The sequence below is a fragment of the Paramormyrops kingsleyae genome, chromosome 19, assembly GCF_048594095.1.
Source record: "Paramormyrops kingsleyae isolate MSU_618 chromosome 19, PKINGS_0.4, whole genome shotgun sequence".
Taxonomy (NCBI): domain Eukaryota; kingdom Metazoa; phylum Chordata; class Actinopteri; order Osteoglossiformes; family Mormyridae; genus Paramormyrops; species Paramormyrops kingsleyae.
The window spans coordinates 24,838,720-24,862,975 of record NC_132815.1 but is presented as its reverse complement, the minus strand read 5'-3'; the positions used below and the strand labels follow the sequence as shown (position 1 = coordinate 24,862,975).

Here is a 24,256-nt window from a genome sequence, read left to right as displayed (position 1 = left end):
CAGTCGATTTATGTTAAATACCTGCACGTGTCCTCAGGACGCAGGAAACGCGCTCAAACACACCTACATGCATACAGCTCTTTTTTGTTAATCCAGATCCTGGGATAAATGCCTTCATGCCTGGATTTGTTTAGCCCATTTGTTACACAGAGATACAGGCCACAGGTTTACTTGAGCCCCGACTCTTGCAGAATGTGGAATGCCCCCCCCCCCCCCAAAGTCAGTCCTGCTGCCTTCATCAGGAACACCCGGTCGCTAGGGGTCTTATGTTTGCTTTGGGTGAGATCAACGTCAATCACGGTGGGAAACGGACTGAATTAAACATTCACTCAGGGCACCTGAGGATCTCTTACCTGAATCTCTGGCACGTCGTGCAGTAGCTTGGGCAGGAAGGAGCCACCGGCCACATGGCACTGATTGTCTCCTCCTGCGGTTCTCCCCGCCTCTCAGAGGGACACGGACCCTCCCGCTAATGCGGACCGGCGCCACTGCCCAGCCATGACCCGCCCGCCCACCCCAGAAGCCGCCCTGGTTCGACGCTCCCTCCACTTCCGGAGCCTGTCCTTGCCCTGCCGCTTCAGCGTGGATCATATTTTAATGCACCTGCTCCTTTCTTTAAAAGGAAAGGGGACACCGTCTCCCATAAGGCCAATTTCGTGAGAGCCAGTCACCTCGCCAGCTTCTTCCGGATAGCCTGCTAATGAGCCAGAGTCTGCCAGGCCCTTCCAGAAGGATTCGCTGTGCTTGTCAACAGTGCCGCAGGAACTGTTTCGAAAATCGGTGTGAGAACGTGTGTGTGTGTGTCTCTGTGTGTGGATTATTTTTTTAGTGCATTGTGGGGACCAAATGACCCCCACAATGTAATAAAAACCTGTTCTTTTGATGTTGTGGGGACTATTTTTCAGTTCTGTGACTGCAATAGAAATGCAAAAAAATACAATGCAAAAACTCTTGTATTTTGTTTGGTTACTTGTGGTTAAGGTTAGGGCTGGATAGGGGTTAAGGTCATCATGTTGGGATTAGACTTGTCCCCATGGAAATGGATGAAGTGTCCCCATAAAGATATAATTACAAACCTGTGTGTGTGTACGTGATCATGTACATTTTACATTGCGGGGACCAAATGTCCCCACAATCTGATAAAAACCAGTTCTTTAATCACATATTTCAGTCCCCACCAGGACTTTATAGAAATCTGTGAATGCAATCAAAATTCTAAAAATGCCAAAAGTCCGGATCCCACTGTGCCAGTTAACACTGAACTATCAAGGCGTTGCTTATATCAGGAGTGCCTCTTCATTCAGTAAAAGAGACTTAAAGGTGCAGCAAGTGGTCCTTTGAACCTAGTTAAAGGGTCAGAATCACGTCCCTAATTTATTTATGTAGATCTCTATATAACCTTATGTTGAAAATATAGACCTGCATCGTCCCTATTTGGATCCACCCCGAATCTTGTTGTCTACAAATGTTCTTAGGTTTCACCACCTATGGAAAGCTCTCCAGAACAGCACAGAATTAGTTACCACTGTAGTGGACATTATATGAAATGTATGATCATCATCCACAAATTACATTCTGAATTCTACCATTGAACTGGATACATAACTTAAATTTGCATATTCTCAGATTATGAAGGTGACTGTCCTTCCATTTTCTTCAAGGTCAGGATCGCACGACATTTTTAATAAGAGCACCTCAAATCATGGGAGCTCTGATTCCATACTCCTGTGTTATTAGGAGCTCTGAGTGTGTTTTTAGGAGCTCTGAGTGGTGTTCACTACTGAAGCTGCAGGATTGCTGATTACATGGAGTGTGATTGACGTGTAAGAACTGTATTTGCTTTTGTTCAGTGCGAATATGTTTGTATCTTTTTCAGTGCTTTGGCTGCTTTGTGTGCATATTGTTATATATATACCCGTGCGCTTGTGCACGTTGGTATGGATGTACTGCTGTATCTATGTGCATGTATTTGATTGTGTGTCGTATACGTCTGTATGCAGGTCTGTGTTTATGTGTTTGTGTAAAACACAGTATGAATTTATTTTATTCTTACGGGACACAATTTCTTACTAGAACAAACACAGCAGCTGAGTCTCTGTTTTAATACATTAACCTGAAGTTCAGGTAGACGGATAAAGAGGTACGGGTCACACGCCGGCGTGCCTGCTGGGTGTGTGTGTTGCAGTTTGGGTATTTCTGAAAGTGCGCGCGCGCGTGTGTGTGTGAGTGCGTGTGTGTGTTGCTGATGTACGAGGGGTATTATCTTCCTTTCTCTGGGTCTGTGTGCCCGTTCACATGTGAGGTCAGCCTAGCCTCCTGCTTGTACCCAGATGTAACTGTCTTCTAATTAGCTTGAAAAATTGAGCCTGCGCCTGTTCCCTTAATTCAAGCATGTTAAGCCATGGAAAACATAGGGTGGTCAGGGTCTGGAAGGGAACGATAAAGGATTTTATTCCTGAAACCAATTTACATGCACCTGGGAAGGAGAAAAAAGAAATAAGGGAAGGTATGGGATGGGCCTCGTATTCCATGGTCTTCCTGACTCCATGATGATTTAGGTACTGGCTTCCAATGTTATGATGCTCAAATTAACAGCCTGCAGACACACAGGAGAACACTCCGGAACATACAGCATCGTGACATATCCAAAGACGTGAGCGTTCACATGGGTGCTTGTTTATGTTTCGGACTCTCTGGGTGACCTTCCACTGGCTCGCACAGTAAAGCGACGGATGATTTTTGACCTCATAGCATTGAAAAGGAGGTCAAATTTAACTCCAAACTAAATTGTAGTGTCTTTTAAAAAAGCCAATTATGTAAAAAAAAAAAAAAAAAAAGCATTTGTATTCTGTATGTCCTTAGAGTGTCTGTTTCTGGAGAGATGGCGTCTCCATGACTCACCGGGGAGAATCGCGGTTAAGGACCCAGGATTGGAAGCCGACGGCCGGGTGCCAGACGGACGGCTGTCTCATCCCCTTTTGTGAGCCACTTGACCCTATTTGCTCCAGCAAAATATTCAGCCTCAAGAAATGTCTTGTATTGGATAAAAGCATCAGCTAAGCAAATGTAAATGCGGTGCTTTCACTATATAGCAGTGCTGATGAGTGCTGCCTGCTGGGGGCGCTGTGGCCTTTAGAAATAGGAGCAGCATAGGGGTCAGTCTGGCTGTTGGCACAGCAGGATTGTTCTGGTGCCAGGCTAGGCTGACCACACGCCTAAAGAGCCGCCCCCGCCCATGCACGTACTCCTGGAAATGAAACACAATACCCCTGACTCACAGACACACACATACACAAACAGGAAAGCTTTCACATGCACACACACGCAACAAAAAGCTGACCAGTGACTGACCCTCTCCATTCTCTCCAGCGAGACACTCATCAGAAGACTGGCGAAAGCTGCGTTCTCCCCCCCGCTTACGCTGCACACTCAGCCGCAGCTTAAAGCCACTTATTAGCATAATTGCATTTCTGCGACAATGAAGTCTACCCAAAGAGCTTCCTTTTCCATCCCCCCCCATTTCTCCGCCCCCCCCCCCCCCCCCTTCAAAAGCATAATCTGTGTTGAGTACAATCGGCATCCTCCCTCTGATACCGATATGAAAATGTATCATTACCCCTCGTGCCGTGAAATGTTTACGTATTCCTGCTTTTAGTGACAGGAGAAAACAAAACTGCAGCCGACTGCAGATCAACTCTGCGGGTTTTAATGAGTTTTAATGAGTTTAAGTGTGAGTTATGTTAGAGTCAGGTGTGGTATTGGGTGATTTTGGACTAGGCCAGGTTCTAGGATGGTTGTACATGTATAATTTCCTTCTGCTTTACAGTGCAGCTGCAAACCAGCTCTAGGTCTGTTTGGCCATGGGGCATGTTTTCACGCTCAGTTTGGAAATTATGAAAGGTTAAGGCAAAATGATATAACTATGACAAAATAAATGAAAAACTGAATTTAAAAAAGCCTGAATTTAACGATTTGTAAATAAAAGTGGCAAAGGAGGCAGTTCAGTATAGTTTTGTGCAGTGAGTACTTAATGTAACAGAAGAATGACAACAGTATGGCAGAAATCAGAAAGCACATGAAGACAAAACAAGATAAGATAAGATAAGATAAGCCTAAATGCCCCCACAATGTGATGAAAAACCTGTTATTCTGATGTTGTGGGAACCATTTTTTCAGTCCCCACAAGGGTAAACTCAGGTTTATAAAAATTTGTAATCAAAAAACTTAAAATGTCTTGTATTTCATTTGGTTACATATGGTTAAGCTTAAGGGTTAAGGTTGCCATTGTTGGGATTATGGATGGAAGGATGGCTGGCTGGCTGGCTGGATGGATGGATGGATGGATGGATTAGATTGAAATAATACACTTGGGCAATAGTGCAACCCAGTCCTCTCACTCATCCTCATCCTGTCTTCTTGTGATTTCCTTTAGGAAGTCATGGCAGAAACGGCATGCAGAGGTGACAGAGAGACCATTCACATTGTCAGTCACAGCAGAGGTAAGTTTATGCTGCTTTAAAGGCAAAGGGGCTTCAGGAGAGGAGCTGCAAGCACATTTTGAGAAGATGGGCTTCCAGACCTCAAGGGGACAATCTTAGCTTTTGCATGCCCACCTTCCCCTTGTCAGGTGGACCACTGGAGGTCACCCTATTTCAGAGAGTCCACCACCAAAAATGCATTCTCCACGTCAAAATGAAGGTTACTGTGGTCACATGAATCACTTGAGTCTGGCGCCCCCTAGTCTTAAGCATGTGGATCATTTACATTCCTTTTCCATCAAGGGATGCTGTATAAATTCAGTCACATTCTCTGAATGATGACACCATGACGGGAAGCCATGCGCTGTGTCGTATGCATGAGCCCCGTAGAGAGTTAACTCTTTTTAACTGGTTTCCTAGGCGACATATTGTTAGATGCATGGAGGTGAACTCCTATGGCGTTAATGTTGCTGTTTTTGCTTCCTTTGTTGTTTGAATCTGAATATTTTATCATGATTTTCTATTTCGGGGGGTGGCACGGTTGCTGTTGCTTCATACCTCCAAGGTTTGGGGGCTTGAATCCCATCTCCGGTCTGTGTGTGGAGTCTACATGTTCTCCTCGTGTCGTACGATTTTCCTTCAAGTATTCCGGTTTGCTGGCTAAATGTAGTGTGTGACTGTGTGACCGCGGTTGTGTATGTGTGTGTGTGTGTGCGTGTGCGTGTGCCCTGCCATGGGCTGGCATCCTGACTGGCATGTTCCCCAGCCGTGTGCCCTATATTGCTTGGGAGCGGCTCCAGCCTCTTTGTGACCTTTATCAGGCAATGTGGATGGATTTTCCATTTTTTTATCATATTTTGACACTGTGCTTGTTTCCGTTTCAGAATACATGAGTATATGTGCTTGCCTGCGTATGTGTATGAGCTTGATTATGGAAGGGTGTTGACTGATTAGGTAGGATTTCTAAAGTACACGGCAGCAGGTAGTGTACTGATTGGGAGACCGGACCTAGTGTAACCTGAACTGGTTTGTGACTGAATTTCAAAAATGTGTCTGTGACATGAATTAATACAAATTTAATGTTTAATATTCAATACAAACAAGGATGTTGTGAAGGAATGTTAAGGGACCCAGAACATTAAGCTGCTAGGACACTATCTCCAACACTGCCAGATGTTTTAAGGCCAATCTACTTCATATTTCCAAGTAACATGATACAGTTTTTTCGTGGTTCTTTTCTTTTGTTTGTCTACTTCCTTGTTTGTTTGTTTATTTGATGTATTGACGTCTGTCTTCGATCTCCCTCCACTCTTCCTCCAAAGCTCGCTAACGGTACACACCAGCTAACTATGCCGCCTTGTATGAATTTTCCGGAACATGATGCTGCACTTGCTGCCCGCATTTCCAGCCAAGGAAAAATCTCGCATTCTATCTGATTGTCTCGTTTGGCTGGCGAAGTGTTACGTCGTCACTGCTGATGACTACATCTGAAATCCGGGCCCTTTTGAAGCCAGAGGGCGGCATGCTAAAGGCTGCCTAACAAGTATCTGGGGAATATTGTTTGCCTGTGTGCTTTTCTGATGTTTCCTGCCCTTGTCATCTAGAATGTTCTTTTAATGCTGCACTCGGAGGCCTTGTTTGGCCCAATCTCCTGAGCGCCCTTCGTAGGCATACTGTGAAATGACAGCGGCAGGTTCCCCTTTCCCGGCACACCCCCCACATGAACGCACGTGCGGGGGAACACTGCACGGTGCCTTAATTATGCAGCAATACACCAGGCCAAGAAGGTCAGTAGACCAAGCCCTTCTGAGCATGCTTAAGTACGACAGCATGACAAGATGCACCGGCTTCTTTGAAAAACACCGTGAATGGCATGAAACGGTAAATACAAGGGCAGCGAAAAGCGTCTCTTACACTGAAGTTCACACGAGCACGTAATTTCACAGGGACACACTCAACGCGAGCACAATGAAAGACGTTGTTGATGTCGAAATCCACTGTGAACGGAGTGAGACGGTGTAAATATGAAAACAGTGCAGTGCATCGGTCATACTAAAATGCAGGAGAGCCCGCGATTTCACAGGGGCACCCCGAGCTCGGAGGTAAAGCAGTGAATTACATCGATTTCGCTGGAACACAGTGGGTGAGCCTGCCTGCCTTTGTTTCCATACACTCCGCCATTTATCTTGCATTGTCACGGGATGATAGATGCTACGGCGCCCGGGATATGGGTGCGCTTTTCATGTTTTTGTTATTCTGGGCTGCGTGCAGTCTGCGTAAGCTGGACCGTACTTATTCTGTTAGTTCCTCCGGCTTTCTCGTGAGACCCCGCGCTGACTGACAGCGCCCTCGGAGTATTACGCCACGACTGTGTCTTTAAATCGAGATTGGAGGCAGCGCAGCTGTCAGACAGGGAAAGGACTCGCCTCTGCGGGGTTCTGCCGAGTGATTGATGCCGGCCGTATTTACTCCATCACGGCTCTCTGTCGGGGGCCAAAATGGCTGCGGGCTTCTGCCGCGGATACAGGTGCAGGCTGTCGAGAGTGGCGCTCCGGCGGGCTTCCTCTACTCTGCTCCAAAACAAGTAAATAAGACCTGCGATGAAAAGGTAGGAAGATAAAGGGACAGGAATCTGAATTCCCCGGGACAGATTCATGCGTCTGATTTCCAGAATACACTGATCTGCAGAAACGTGTGGCGGCGTGGTCCTGCAATATCTGCCAGTATTTAAAGATGTGTATTCTTTAGGCAGAGTAAGACAGGATGTAGCATCAACATTATAAGTATTACATAGGCTTGAAACTGTTGAGACACCATTATGTATTGAAATGCCATAACATATACCTGTCCATTCCATCATTAGACAGATAGATAGATAGATAGATAGATAGATAGATAGATAGATAGATAGATAGATAGATAGATAGATAGATAGATCGATGGATGGATGGATGGATGGATGGATGGATGGATGGATGGATGGATGGATGGATAGATAGATAGATAGATAGATAGATAGATAGATAGATAGATAGATAGATAGATAGATAGATAGATAGATAGATAGATAGATAATTAAGAAAGGAATGCCTGGGAAAGTATGGCATGCAATTCTGTAGGGAAGGCTCAGCAATAAATAGTATAACACAGTGGGTATTGCACAATGAGTATTACACAACGAGTATTTCACAGTGGGTATTACAAAGTGAATATTAACAGTGGGTATTACACAATGTGTATTACACAATGAGCATTACACAGTGGGTATTACACAGTGGGTATTGCACAATGAGTATTACACAGTGGGTATTACACAGTGAGTATTGCACAACGAATATTACACAACGAGTATTTCACAGTGGGTATTTCACAGTGAGTATTACACAGTGGGTATCGCACAATGAGTGTTACACAGTGGGTATTGCACAATGAGTATTACACAACGAGTATTTCACAGTGGGTATTACAAAGTGAATATTAACAGTGCATATTACACAATGGGCATTACACAGTGGGTATTGCACAATGAGTATTACACAGTGGGTATTACACAATGGGTATTGCACAATGAGTATTACACAGTGGGTATTACACAATGAGTATTACACAGTGGGTATTACACAGTGAGTGTTACACAGTGGGTATTGCACAGTGGGTGTTACACAGTGAGTATTGCACAGTGGGTATTGCACAATTAGTATTACACAATGAACATTACACAGTGGGTATTGCACAATGAGTATTACACAGTGGGTATTACACAATGGGTATTACAAAGTGAGTATTACACAGTGGGTATTACACAATGAGTATTACACAGTGGGTATTACACAATGAGTATTACACAGTGGGTGTTACACAATGGGTATTACAAAGTGAGTATTACACAGTGGGTATTACACAATGAGTATTACACAGTGGGTATTACACAATGAGTATTACACAGTGGGTGTTACACAGTGAGTAATGCACAGTGGGTATTACACAATGAGTATTACACAGTGGGTATTACACAATGAGTATTACACAGTGGGTGTTGCCCAGTGAACAAATGAATGTTCCATGTATGTGTGGAGGGCACCCTGGATGTCACACACAATTACACACCATGTCTGCATGTTTGGGGACCTGCAGAGAGCAGGTGTGTCCATGGTGGGGGCATAACATTCATCTTCAAAAACAATTTGATTTGTGAAGAGTAAGAAAACAAAATTTCTTTAGGTTGGTAAAGCTTGGGGGGCGGATCCAGGGTTAACTGCAAATTCTGAAAATGTTTGTGTTATGCTTTATATCTTCTTTCCGTCCAATCTGGTGAGGAGAATGCACTCACCATAAATATTAAATTCTTCCTCAACTCCAGCGGGTCACAAGGCTGGTCTTTGGCTGAACTGCATCTTTGAGCCTCTGCATTGGCAGTGACTCAGTCGACGACCATACGATCCTGTGAAATGAGACGTCAGTGGGTTTGTGCCCAGCGTCGGCCCGAGCAAGCCTGAGAAGGATGGGCGCCTCAGTTTGGCGTGACACAGTAATGGAATACAATAGAGACACCTCCTCACTGGCAGCGTGAGAATCAAACCCGTGACCCCATCTGCGGCTCCGACTAGATGGCATGTGCCTGGCGGACGGCCGTCGTCATGGAAACAGAGAGCTGCTAACAGAGCCAGCGCTTTACCGTTATCCACTCTGTCCTCGTCTGCCCGCGCCGCGTTAGTGCTAGAGCGGAGGAGATTGATGTGGTCTGTGTTTGCCAGTGGCCGAAGCCACGAATGCGGCCTGCCGGTCCTTCACCTCGTCATTTTGTCACACGTCACATTTTGGCTGCCCTGTCGGAGCCCGATTCTCCTATTTGTGGGGGAAGGTTTACAAGGCTCACAAATTCACCTGGAGCCTTTAAAATTTCTTGCTCTATTTCCCCTGGTGGGGGGGGGGGTCATGGGACTTTATGGCCTCTTCCTCTTTCTGGGCTTCACCATGGTTACCTGCGAATCGACACGGGCTCATTGGCCAGCACATTTCCTGTTTGCTGCCCCCTCCAGCCCCCACCACCTGACCAGGGGTGAATCTCAATACCAAGGAAGACTGTACTTGCGGTCTTGGCAAGACCGGTCTTCCAACACAAGAACGATCAAGTACAGATATTATGATTAACTCTAGTACTACTGAGATTAAGCCGCTTCACTTGTGACCAAACGGCTCATGTGGTCCATTGTGGAGACAGTCTTGCCTTCCTGAGCACTTCCTAGTAACACTGCTACCGGTTACCTGGCACTGAGAGACGCGCCACACCCTCCCCCCGCAGACAGCTCTGCGGCTCTCAAGAGCAGGCATTGGCTGACAGGTGCGTATTGGCGCGTTCTTGTGCTGATGATGTCCCGCGTATCCGACGGAAATCACCATCGACGTTTTTGTTCCAGTTTGTCTTCGACGAGTCTGGGGAGGATTCGCGAGCTCTGCAGATTGCCAGCATTTTCAGTGACTGTTGTCACTATTTTCAACTTTTTAAAACTATTTTCCTAAATAGTGAAATGCACATTCAAGTAACAGCAGCAAATAACTTTGCTCTCCTCAGATTTCCATGCACCATCCATTCTTCCATCCATCTTCCATAAATGCTTATCCAGCACAGGGTCGCAGGGAACCTGGAGCCTATCCCAGGAGCACAGGGCACACGGCAGGGGACTTCCTGGATATAATCAGCACACACTCACACGCTATGGGCAATTTAGAGATGCCAGTTCTTCTGACTGTTTCCTAATGTTTTTGGGCTATGGAGGGAGACCCACATAAACCTGCAAGCTCCACACGCAGAATGGAGGCAGGATTCAGACCCTGGGCCCTGGAAGTGAGGCTGCAGTGCCTCCCACTTAGCCTGTCCTAACATAAACGTGAATGAGAGAAGCAAATAAAGATTCTGTGACCATTCTCATGAACAGTAGTAGCTAAGTAACCTATGGAGACAATGGGTCTTGCCTGCTCCACAGAGGTGACCTTCCGGTCCTTCTGCTTTTCTGTTTTGCAGCTTATATTCCTCTCAAAGGGCAGACAAAGCTGTTTTTATTCATCTCATGATCCATAACTCATAGTATACATTTGAATCAAAGAGATAAAGATATTACTGCATAATGTTTGCTGGAGGACACCGGGCAGAGTGCGGCACAAAAGGTGGACCGCGTGCCGTCTTTTATGCGTCCTTGATACCTGCGTGCGGCAGGGAGATACAGCTGAGGGCTGGACATGCCAGGGACAGTCACTGCAAACCAAGCTCTCCTTGGTGGGCAGAATCCAACACTAAGTGATGGAACTTAATACACATGTGATAACGAACTAAAAGATACAGGATATCATCTTCACTTGTATGCTGCTAAATCATCCGATGTAGTAATTTAGTTTCTTCTAAATTGAAGGGAATTAAATAAAACCAAGAAAACTGCTGTAAAGAGTAAATTCTGAAATGGTGGAAATGGTTAAATTGAATGAATGTGTGTGTGCGTGTGTGTGTGTGTGTTTGTGTGTGAAAGAGAGCGAGAGAGAGAGAGACAGAGAGATAACAAACAATAGAGCACGCTGTGAACATTTCAGTATCATGAAGCCCATCCAGACATCCATCTCGAGTAATCGCTTATAAGGTAGGACTCTTACAGGGTCCTCCTCAGCACTGCAGTGCCCTGGGGGGTTAAAGATGAACAGGACACATACACTCAGATTATAGGGAAAACCTTAACCCCTTACCCAGCCCTAACCTTAACCATAAGTGACCAAATAAAATACAAGAGATTTTTAGTTTTCTGATTGCAGTCACAGATTTTTCTAAAATTGAGTTTCCCCTTTGTGGGGACCAAAAAGATTTCAAAATAACAGCTTTTATCACATTGTGGGGACATTTGTAATATCAATGTAACCCCCCCCCCCACACAAACACTCAGCTCAATTATTTACAACATGCACTCAAAACTAAATGTGGAGACATGAACACAGACAAATTTACATAAACCAAAATAAGAGATTCCTGCAGACCCCCTGCTCGAACTGGCACTTACCCTAAATGATGAGGGGCATGATTGTAATCAGAGACATTTAGATGAGAATGATTTCCACTGCTGTTTATGTTTTTACACTAGAGTTAAGTGATTGTTAATTGTGCTGCATCCTACTGTTTATATTACATTTTATTAAAGTTATAATGCAGTTCCTCTCTCTCTCTCTCTGTCTTTCTCTCTCCCATTTCTCTCACTGACTCCCCTTCTCTCTCTTGCCCTGTGCATGAGTCTGGGAGGGAATAAAATGCCCTGCAGTGTCCTTCCTCCCACAGCAGCAGCCACCGGGGGCCGTATTGTGACCGCGAGGCCGTGACAGCCTTTGCGCTCCCCCCGCCATCTGTGCGTCTCCCGGCTCGCACGGGGCACCTGCTGTCCGCTCGGGGCTGGCTGGCTCGCCACGGGACGCCAGGCCACAGCTGTGCTGTGAATCACCCTCCCTCACCACCGGGGTGGGGGGGGAGGGGGGGCAGGGGGGGCACGGCGGCTGAGGACGCGGGCACGTAACCTGAAGGTGAGAGCTGGCTGGGCATGGCGCACGCCCCCCCCCTCACATTGTGGGTTAATTAAAGTGACACACGGTCCCCTCCCCTCTTAGAGACCTCACCTGCATAACAGGCAGGAGATCCTTCTAGACCCGGGGCCTCACTCTCACATGGTTAATGTCAATTTTACAGCAACAGGACAGGAATAATAAATGATACTGTAGCACCACACTATGCTTCTTAGACATCTGTTCCTGTGTAGACTAGCTAGCTATCAGCCAGGTTTTCAATAAGTCCCTGAATTTCCTTCATTTGTTTTGTGGTGGGTATGTGTGGCAACCAGAGATCTGAGCATGAGTTTCAGTCCCATGGTGCCCCGCTGGCTGCCGCCATATAAGCCTCAGCTCCATTCTCAAAGCTGCCTTTTCGTTCATCTTCCCCATCACTTTTCTCTAGCTCTTCTGTCTTCAGTGTCATCACTGCACGTCACTCTTTCCTTTTGGTTTATTTTTATTTATGTGAGCGTGTAACCTTGATAACATGACCTGAAGCCCTTTCTCTGTCTCTTCCCCCTCCCCCCCCCGCCGCCAGGGTCTCCTCACTAGCAGCCTGTTCAGAGGTTCTTCAGGGGCCTCCAAACGCTGCCCTGCATGCCGCACAACCCCCAAGAACCGTCGAGGTGAATTATTCAGCTTCATACTCGCCTGCGATGCGGAATCTCGGAAAGTCTTGGTAGCGGGTACCTTCCAGGGAAATATTCAAAGAGGAATTTCGGTCTAAACACGCCAAAAACACCACCTGGATATTAATTATGGGTCTGGCTGGAATGGAAATCAGTGGGTGCTACACAGGAAGGCTCAGCAGCAGCGTTAGAAACTGCCGCTTCATAGCTACAGGGAGCTCTGCTAATAGTGTTATAGAGACAAGAAGCCCAGTGCTGCTCATATGCTGTGACCGTGATCTGGGGATGGATACCTTTAAAAAAAAAAAAAAAAGCAGGCTTTCGGCAGGTGCCAGAGCATTCAGTGTAATGTTTAAAGTGCTTAATGGCATGCATGCATGTAGAGCAGGCAGAACATAAATGCCACTTAATGCCAGTTAAAGCATGTGGAGCCAGCTAACCAATGGAATGCTGATTAGAGGGATGTGCAGTCAGTTAAAGAGATGTGGTGCCAATTAAAGGAAATATACAGTCAATTACGGGATGTACCTAGAGCCAATTAAAGAAATGCAATGCTGATTAAAGGAAAGCAGGGCCAGGAATGTGAAGCTAAACTAAACAATGTAATGGAATTTAAAGGAATGTAGTTCGGTTATGGAATGTAATGCCAATAAAAGGAGGTAGAGCCATTTTAAGGAATGTAATGCTAATTAAAGGAATGTAAAGTCAATTAAAGGAACATAGTTCAGTTAAGGAGAGTGATTCCAATTTAAGGAATGTAGAACCAGGAATGTGAAGCCAGTTTAAAGAATACAGTCCTGATTAAAGAAATGAAGATTCTGTTAAAGCAGGGGTGGGGAACCTGATCCATGGAGGGCCGATGCAGGTTTTTGGGATGACCTCTCAATCAGCCAATAACAGTGGGTCCCCAGGACTGGAGCTGAGAACCACTGCTTTATTATTGGCTGATGGAGAGGTCATCCCAAAAACCCGCCCCCACACCGGCCCTCCATGGATCAGGTTCCCCACCCCTGAGTTAAAGGAATGCTGAGCCATTTGACGGAATGCGGTGCCAGATGTGTGGTGATGTGGATGGCTGTAACAGAGAAGAAGTGCGAATGTGCAAACAGGTAGCCCACCTCACATCATGGTGCTCATTTTATTAGGCAGACTTGGGCCCAGTCTGAAAGGCTCACGGACAGTGCTGTAACTCTGTCTCTGTGGTCAAGAGGCAGAAGTGGATAGTTCAGGTCCAGTAAGTAAAAATCCAGAACAAAGTTTTATTTTGACCAACCAGTTGAGTGTGTCCGAATACAGGGGCTGCACCCTTCTAAGGCTGCATTCAAAGACCGGATGCGTCACAGCGGCGCAACAAGGCTGTCCCATTCCAAGACTGTCCCATTCCAAGGCTGTCCCATTCCAAGACTGTCCCATTCCAAGGCTGTCCCATTCCAAGGCTGTCCCATTCCAAGGCTGTCCCATTCCAAGGCTGTCCCATTCCAAGGCTCCTTCAAATATTGTCTCAACATGCATCCTTCTTTTACCGAGGTGCAAAGGATCCACCCGTTGGATCCTTTGTAGCCCAAAATATTCCAAAATTTACTGCACGGACCTTCAAAGGACGCAGTCTACAAAGGCTACATAGACTGTATCCTTTGAAGGATGCAGCCCCTGAATTCTGTGACTGTGACTCTTTATACTTAACTGATCGGTTGAAACAAAACCTTGGTCTGGATTTTAACTTTCTGGACTGGAACTGGAGGGCCAGAGCCCTGCACATTTTGGGGTTACCCCTCATTTAACACACCTGATTCAACTCCTTGTGCTAATTACCACACAGCTCTTCAGCTGAATCATTTATGGTGGAACAGGGAAAGAACTAAGCTACACGGGGCTCCGGCCCTTCAGGACTGGAGTTGGACACCCCTGCCATAGAGTGTCACCTGTTTGACACCGTTTATTAGCACACCACCATGGTGATGCCCGTTCAGGCAGACAGAGTGGCAGTCCCGGGGCCCAGCCGGGCATATGAATAACCAGCGATGCAGGCAGAGGCTCCAGCGACCTTGAGCGCTGTGGTAAGCAGCTTATTTGCTGCCATTTCTGTAAAGATAAAGGGCTTTTTGCCATGTTGCGCCCCCATGTGCAGCACACCGATGAATTATACCCCATTTTTTATTTCGCTCTCCCTCTTCTAGCTTTTCCAAAGTGCTGCAGTGACCCTGAAGCTCTGGCATCTCTTGCACGCTTCAGAAATGATTGATTCGCTTAACCTCCCCCTCTGTTCTTTACTGGTTCTCTTGAAATGCCCCTGCAACACCACCACCCTCTGTTCCCTCTCTCTCACATGCTTGGACACTCATCATCATTATTATCTGTGTATGATTAAGGTATGATATATACATGCATGCAGAGGAAGTCCCCAACATGATGTGCATATGTGTGCAGAGGAAGTCCCCATCATGATGCGCGTATGCATGCAGAGGAAGTCCCCATCATGATGCGCGTATGCATGCAGAGGAAGTCCCCATCATGATGCGCGTATGCATGCAGAGGAAGTCCCCATCATGATGCGCGTATGCATGCAGAGGAAGTCCCCATCATGATGCGCGTATGCGTGCAGAGGAAGTCTCCATCATGATGCGCATATGCATGCAGAAGATGTTCCATCATGATGTGTGTATGCATGGAGAAGCGTTAGCATCAGTGTTTGTGGGTTCCTGTGTGAGTAGATATTGCCAGTTTTCCCCATGCAGTCTGTGTTTCTGTGAACCCTGTCTATCTATTTTTTTCTGCTGCTTTCTTTTGTGTCGATGTATCGTCACAGCTGCAGTGCATTTTACGCTCGCGCTTTTTGTGCTGGATAACAACAAAACAAAAAAAAGCCGCAGTGTTAGTGACTGAACTGGCTTCCGGTATCTTCTTTCAGTAGGCTGAGGCCACTCTGCGACTGGAATGTTTGAGGAACGCTCTCTGCATGCGCTATGTGACGTTTCGCCAGATAGAGTGGGTAAAGGTGAGCTATAGAGCGGATGAGGATGAATAATGGAATAACTCCCTCCCTTATTACCATGCTCCATAACCTGGTTTTTCCCCCAGCTGCCTGTGACTGTAGTGTTTTTGATAACCACTGGTGACGAATACTCCTGCTTGAATGTCAGTCTGCTTTAGAGCAAGCAGTCCTCAACTCCACAGCTTCCTGACTGCAGATTGGCATGATAAAGAAGTCTTTTCCTGTGCTATGTTCCTGGCAAATGTGACAAAGAGGCCTGTGTACCAAAGGTATGCTCTCCTTCAGTGTTCTCAGGGCATAATTTATGAGTGTCCCTGCAGTGTGGGCATCTTCAGAAGGTATGAAAAAGCCTTGGGAAGCCTTGATGGCAATCAGCCCTCAGAGCCACCCGCTATGTGCCCTGGGGCCACACGGGGTGAGAGCCGAGGAGACAGAGCTAAAGGGGCTGGCTAGATTTTTACAGAACTCCAGAAAACATTTTCAGGGTGGGGGAAGTTACTTTCCATGACGTTTTTTCTTTTTTTTTTCATTATTACTGTCTTTCAGCTTGATTTCTGTTCTTCTTTGAGTCAGACAGCAGGTAGGCTATAGATTGACTGGAATGATTTTCAGTGGCTTTGCCTTGTTTGTATGACATGTAGGAGCTGGCTGTCGATGTAGGATGACGATCGACACGCAATCAACTCTCATATGGTTTCTGTCCCTCCTGTTCGGATGTGACACGTCTGCCTTTCTGAACCTCGCCGCACGCCGTACCTCCAGCATATGGCTGCCACGGGCTGTTCCTGTCATCCCCTGGGTGACCTTCACGGGATCTGTGTCCGTCTCAAGCTTCTCACCTAACTGCTGAACTCAGCTGTGGGATATTTTACGAAGCCATTGCATAGCAGGCGTCTCTTTAGGTGGCGTTGGGAGACGCGGAAATAAACGGGCGTGTTTAGGTGGCCGTTGGGAGACGCGGAAATAAACGGGTGTGTTTAGGTGGCATTGGGAGACACGGAAATAAACGGACGTGTTATTGTAGTCACTCCAGGCTTCTGGAGGAAGCGCTTAATCGTTTTATCAGACCTGCAGCAGACATAAGTGGACTAAACTCTTGCCTCCAGCTAGAACTCCGTGGAAGAAAGTCAATTACGGAGAGCCGCATCTCCTTGGAGCAAACATATGGGTGGAGATAAGAGTGATGATGTTGGGGGTGCCTCCCCAGCACCCCTCAATGTGTGTGTGTGTGTGTGTGTGTGTGTGTGTGTGTGCCCTTTGACTTACTCCATATTTACAACCAGTATGCCCCATATGGAGTCAACTGTGTTCCACTGTCTTAATTTTCTGAACAATGGTATAGAAAATACATAAATGTTAGAAAATGTGTAATGAGGGAGTGCTTCACTGCTCTTCACTGCATGCTCCCTTCACCTTTATGATCAGTGCACTGTACATCCAAGGGCTAGTTTTGGGTTGATTTACATGAAAGAACAATCTATGACACAAATCTAATCAGTATTCATAATCAATCAAATGTAATCAGTGACGAGACAACCAGTTTGCATAATTGTAGGACAGCGGTCTCCAACATTATGTACAGTGAGAGCTACTTATGTAAAGAAAGTAAACTGGGGAGTTATGTGTTTGATATAACTTGAGATAATATTCAGTGTGGGGTGGCACTGACTCTTATAAGATGGTCATTTTAAGAGAGCTTCCCCCCCCAGGCACATATTTTGTCTCTAATGGGGGTCTCCTGAGCTCTATTACAGTTCGGCATAGTAAGGGAGAGACAATCCATGTAGCAGCTCCAACAAAGCAGAGTTTATTTAACAAAACGGAACAAGAGAAACAGAAAACAGAGGGACCACGAGGGGTCAAAACTAAGGCAAGGAGCAATACTGGGAACAACAATACCAAAGCTAGGGAGGAACACGGGAAAGTACAATAACTAACAGGGTGTAACTACAACTAAGAAACACCCAGCTAACACAGGGGTACAGCCACAATGAATCACTGAAAAACAGGACAAGAGTAGGAACTTAAATACACTACTGACAAGGCAGGTGAGAACCATAATCAAATCAACCAATCAGTAAGGGCTCAGGGCAACACGGAACAGGTGGGATATATTACAATTAACAGGCATTAGAGACTAGGAAACTAACAAACACTGAGGGCTATCAACACTAGGAGAGCTCAAGGAACATAAGAAAAATAGAAAATAAAGGCACGGGCAGGGTAACCATAAACTAGACATAAATTAACTATACTAGAAACAAATAAAAGGCCAGTCTGAAACTCATGACAGACAGGGTACCTGTGTCAGAACCACCCACCCATTGAGTCATGTGGCATCCCTGGGAGCTGAGAAACATATTAGGGCAGAATAGCCATCAGGAACCACTAGCCAAACAGGGAGAAGACGCATGGGACAGGGCCGGATGGGCACTGATCCCGACAGTGTTCTTATTGTGAGTCCTGGGAGCCTCTCAGTTCCCCCTCAATTTAAACCCTGAATGTAATAGTTTATTAGGACAAACCTGCATCCTTCTGTGTTCAGGGGAGCCAAGGGATGGAAGAGCAAATAGAGAGGCACAGACTGCAAGGAACAGACCTTGTAGATGATGGAGGGGATAAGGGGAAGACAAGAAGAACAGATGGAGATGAAGGGAATGATGTAGCAGGAGAGGACCGAGAGAAGGGGGAAGATGGAAACAGATAGGAGAGGTGGAAGAAAGGAGAGTGTACTAAGAGGGGAGACATGCCAAAGACAAAGGCTGGGTTTCAAGGCCTCATTAAGCAAGAAATAATGAGCAGATAGACTGATGGACAGAGCGTTGTTTGTCTGGAAACCCCTTGTCACACACCAGGGCCCTTCCTTCCCTCAACCTTAAATCACTTGAGTTATTCTGGGGTCATGCAACACAAACAGTCTAATGAGCAGACAGACTGATGGACACTGTGTCGTTTGTCTGGGAACCCCCGTCACACACCGGGGCCCCACCCTCAACCTTAAATCGCTTGAGTTATTCTAAGATCAGGGTTCTTGCAACACAGATAGCAGCAGTAAAGCACAGGTGAATAATGGCAGTAAAACCAAAAATAAACAACACGTTTTAATTAGTTGACTGTTTAATGGATGAAGATATATAGCCTTTGTTAGGCTGCGTATAACAGCAGGTGATTTGTGTCTTCTTAAGATTTAGCAAGTGGATGGAGCCCCCAAGCTGATTTCAAAGACAACCTCTGAGAGTGGGACAGCCCCCTTTTTGTGTGGCCATGCTGGGTCCGCCCCCCCATCCCCAACACCTACTTTATCAGGAACACGCACCGGTGGTTCCTTATCAGCCCTGTGATAAATATTTAATGTTCCATACTGCTGCAATCCATCTGTTGTGGTTTCTTAAGAAACTCTGCTCAGATGCAAACAAACCTACATTCCATTCTTAAAATCCCTATAATAACTGACTAGCTAAGGTTAGCACTTGGTGGATGTGTGCAGAGGTCAGGCCCACAGCCCCCATCGCAGAACCCAACAGAAGGTGTTCTCAGGAAACTCCAGCCCAGGCGCAACCCCGTCTTCCCTCAGCACTCCCACTGAACCATTGCTTTGCATCTCTTTCCACTTCTCTGACCTCCATAAAACGTCGCTATCCAGGAGGGCAGAGATTACACTATTTCAGCGAAAAACATGCATCCAAGTGAGCGGGCCAACATAATGTTCTATATTTCCAGTGTGGCAAGTTATTTAGCATGTATTACCATCCAGGATATTTATTAATTCGTTGACCCGCTTAAGCTAAAGCTCGTTATCCCTCTTTACAAAAGTAAATGACTTCCCCCATCAACATGACATTTCTTTGGCATTAAAGGAATGTGACACGATTCTGGGGGAGTTTCTCTTGTCCGTAGCACGAGAGAGCCCTGTAATATGCAGCTTCCACTGGTGTCCATGTGCTGTGTGTGACACTTCTGCCGTACACAAGCGCTACAGGTGTGGAATTGTGAGTAGTGATGTCTCCCATAGCCTGTGGTCATGCTTCCGTCACCGTGCCAATGGTGTCCCTTCACAGCAAGGTGCAAGGAGACACAGGTGCATGTTAATGGAGTCGAGGTAATTTTTGCCTGGGAAAAAACGGAATACAACTGTATAAAACAGCGGGGCGCTCCTGGCTGGGTTCTGCTTCAGCCCAGGCTTCATCAAACGAGCCTTTACATGATGAAATGTGTCTCAGAAATTGAATGTTTTTAGAGACCATTTTAAAGGACTATCAAATCCCTTTCTGCAATGTGTTGATGTGAATAAACCTGTTCTCTTTGACCACTTGTGTGGCAAATGATCACTTTAATGAACAGAAGCATAAAAGAAGTTAATTATGATTAATTAACTTTTTGAAAGGATGTCAATTAAATTTAGCCCCGAGTCTCAGTTTTACCTTGGTTCTGAGCAGCATATTTCAATGACTCTCCTTAGTCAGCGAAAGGAGGGTTGGCAAAGTACAAATAATAATGTTGAAACAGCCAAATGAAAATCAGCTGTGGATGAAAAAGAAAACTGAAGAGGATCCTGGTGCCAAATTTAAACAGCTCACACAACTCTGTTGTCAGACATGACTCTACTTTCCAACATGACTATGCTGTCGGACACAACTGCTGTCAGACATGACTCTGCCTTCAGAAACGACTGTGCTGTTAGATACAACTCTGCTGTCCGACACAACTCTACTCTCAGACATGACTGACCTCAAACCTGACTCTTATACACAACTCTACCATCAGACATGACTCTGCTCTTGGACAGGACTCTGCTGTCAGACTGAACTCTGCTCTTAGACACAACATTGCTGTTACTTACAGCTCTGCTCTCACACATGACTCTGCTGTCACACGTGTCTCATTCTTAACTCTAGTCTTGCACATGACTCTGCTCTTACATACAACTCTGCTCTCATATTTGACCCTGTTCTTTGACATGACTCTGCTCTCAGACAAAACTCTATCTTCAGACATGTCTCTGCTCTCAGACCCAACTCTGCTCTTAGATACAACCCTTCTCTCATACATGTCCCTGCTCCTATACACAACTCTGCTCTCAGACATGACTCTGCAGTGAGTCGCAGTGCCGAATGTCTGGGTCACATGACCTCAGCAGCACACTGTGGGGTATTCCATTGCACCACTCCGAAGTCGTGTCATCTCCTCCCTCCCCATTGTGTTAGCTCCAGAGTCTGTGGTGCAATGAAATACCCCGAGGGCATACTGCTGAGGTCATGTGACCCAGACATTCGGCACTGTGGTGGGGCCTTGGCTCCTGGATTCTTTGTGCTTGTCACCAGTAACCTTTCATGGGTGCAGATATCACTGTACTGATAAGAATACTGATATGATTTTAAAAGGGGTGACGTGCAGAATCAGAAATACTAAAAAGCACTGGAACCATCTTCCTTTGGGAGCTGATGTACTAGCCAATAATGAATAATCGTTTTAACCACTGTCTTGCTTTGTCAAATAAAATATTCAGGTGTGTAATTTGATGGTTTTAGGATCTCATGTCATTTCCCACTTCCCCACGTTGGAAGCTCATGATCAGTTTTATGGCTGCTTTTTCCTTAAATGTCTGCAGTAATAATATGATGACCTTTCTAATAGATTAGCCACCCCTGTATACCTAAGAGGGGCAATTAAGCGAAAGTAAACAGAAGTCCCAGAGTTGGATATAGACCTGAAGAAGCAGCTCCGACGAATGGGGCTTCTCTCTCCTTATGTGTCTATAGACATTTTCAGGAATTTGCATAATGTGAGATTTTCAATGCTGATTCTCTTCATTTAAGATTTCACTTTTGTTATGGGGAGGTTTTTCATCTTGCAGAGCTAAATAAATGAATAAATTACTATGATGTATTTGTAAAATGGGAAAATAAGCATGCATTTCAATTATCAGTATAAAGAGGATGTGAAAGTCTCTTTCTCCATACTTGAATACTCATAAAAAAATTCCTTGTGCAAAAAATTAGATAACTTGATATAAAGCAGTTTCATAAGAAATACGTTCTTATGAGGTACGTCAGTGACACCTCCCAGCTAAGACCTTTCTTTACTCCGGTATTGCAGCAGATTTCAGCTGCTGTCGGACCGGAAGCACAGCCAATGGCACAGATATAAACCCATGAAGCCTATGGGTTACACTCAGGGGTCTTTTCTATAGGACTGCAGTTTTGGCTGATTTTTTATGGATAATGTGCAGTTTCATTTAGCCAGAAGAAATGAGCACAGTGCTCTTGCTGGAAAATGTACCTGTGATCTAACAATTTGCAAATTTAGGCACTAGTGACCGGGGTTACGTCTATCCTTAGCAATATGATTTGAAAAGATGCTTTATTTGCCTTTTGCAGAAGTACACGTACACTGGAATATCCCGTCATGCTCTCCTCTGAGACACTGTATATACAGGTACACTGGAATATCCCGTCATGCTCTCCTTTGAGACACTGTATATACAGGTACACTGGAATATCCCGTCATGCTCTCCTTTTAGACACTGTATATACAGGCGAGAGCGAAGCTTGGGGTCATGCATGGTCAGGCCATTTATCTGGTGCCCCTAGTGCATTTTGGGGGGCGGGGGGGGGTTTACTCAATATCAATAATAATAAATACCCTCAATCTCAAGGAACAACACTCACATTAGCTGCTGTCTGCTATTTGTTCTTTGGTTGCTGTGTCTGTTCATTGCGTCTATAATAACATAATAACACCCCCTCAAACCCACACCCTGTAGTCTGCGTCTCTCTCCTCGCCCTTTTTTCCCATTCAGCTCGACCCAGCCTCAGACTAGCTCATAATTTAAGGTTGTTTCTTCGGTAAGGAGCCGTTATATTGAATGTGATTACTGGGATGTGCTTCTTTTTTTCCCCAAATGCTAAAACATAGTTAATGAGACATTATTCCATAATTTAACTCAGCTGGCCTTCAGAACTGTCACCCTGATCTGTGGAAATACAAGTGTTTTATATATATAAATATCTTTCTATTGAAATGTCAGAGACGTTCCTTACACCAGTAGTTAATCACACAGCATTCATACACTCAGGGCTGATTCCAGACGCCGGTTGCACTCTGGCGGACTGTAGGGGGAGCTCAGAGAGAGTCTGCTCTGTCCACAAATAACAGCTTGGGCAGGAACCAGGCCTTGGCCATCCTCACAGGAATACCAGCACAGCTCTACCCGCTGAGCCGTCGCTACCAATAGCATCACACACAGATTTCCTTTGAGTGCTTGTGTGAAATGAATGGGATGGCATTCCCGCTGGTGAGCCTCATGCCCTGCACTTCCCAGGACAGGCTGCAGGGTCACTGCCGCCCTGTGCTGGAGAAGCCGCTGGAAGATAGATGGGCAAAATAAATAGTTAATTGCTAAATTCTTCAAGCAACGATAAATCACAAATCACAAAAAGGAAGCTGGGGAGCGACTGAGGGATTACGCTATAAAGATCCACGGTTTGGCCCTAATGACACACTTGGCACTCAGTGAACGGCAATTTTCCGGATCCACTATTTCTCCGCTTCTTTCCGCTGCAGTAGCTTGTCCGTTTTATGCAGCAGATTTTTACTTTCCCACTTTCGGCTGTGTTCTGCTTAGCTGACCTTGTGATCTCATGTCAATCTATGCTGCAATACATTGCAGGTAAATATTATAAGAAATCAGGCTGCACCGTTGAGGCTGTGAAAAGCTTTTGGCTCTGTGGGGGTTGATGGGGAATGCAGGAATAATTTATATATAATGAGAACATACTCATAAGCTGCTTTGTCAGAAGCAGGAGGACTGAACGAGATTTTGCCAGGTCACGAATATATTCTGGTCATGCATAAATTTTTTTAACCTTTTAATGACTTTAAGAGGTTTCTTTCTGGAAATTCTTAAGTGTGCTTTCTGTATTTTGAAATCATTTTATATGGAAAAAATGCCTTGCAGAAACCTAATAAAGCTTCATTCATAATTGAAGTTTGAAAGTTTGGGATGTCTGCTGTCTGAGCAGCAGGGCAAGCCTTTGCTGGGAATGTCACTGATACGGGAGAGTTAATCGGATGTGGACACTGAGGCAGCCTTCATGGGATTAGCTGATGTAGTTCTGGACATCTGCCCATTCTACACCGTTTCTTTCCGTTTATCTTCGTCTATATCACTTCTATTTATTTATTTATTATTTTGTTTGTCTTCCTGTGGGTGTGAGTATAGTTGGCGCGTCCGTGCCCGGTATTCCTCGGTGTACGCGGCTCCGCGTGTGCGCTCACGCCTCTCTCCGCATGCGTTTGTGCCCGCGGGGCGCTCCGGTTCCTCGCAATGTGCGCGGGTGGGGCCGCCCCAGGAGCCACTCCGTCCCCCCGGCGCATAAGTCGATTTGCATTCCGCCCTTATGTGCCGGCAGCCTGGCACAGACATCGCCGTCTCAGGCGTCCTCCCCCAGCCGCGGACATTTCGACCGCATGCGCTGGAAAGGTACGCAGACGCAGCCCGGGCCGCGGGCTTTTGCGCGCAGCTGTCAGCGCCGTGCCGAGCTCGGAAGCGCAGCGGGTTATCTTCACGGCGTGTCACGCAG

General features: G+C 45.9%; 1 long non-coding RNA gene across 1 annotated transcript; it reads left to right on the top strand.

Annotated features, from left to right (window-relative positions):
* Window positions 1-11,991: 11,991 nt before the first annotated feature.
* Window positions 11,992-20,025, top strand: LOC140581170 (uncharacterized). Its single transcript, XR_011984237.1, has 3 exons — window positions 11,992-12,029; window positions 12,592-12,679; window positions 18,220-20,025. It is a non-coding gene; the product is annotated as an uncharacterized lncRNA (long non-coding RNA).
* The last annotated feature ends 4,231 nt before the right edge of the window (window positions 20,026-24,256 follow it).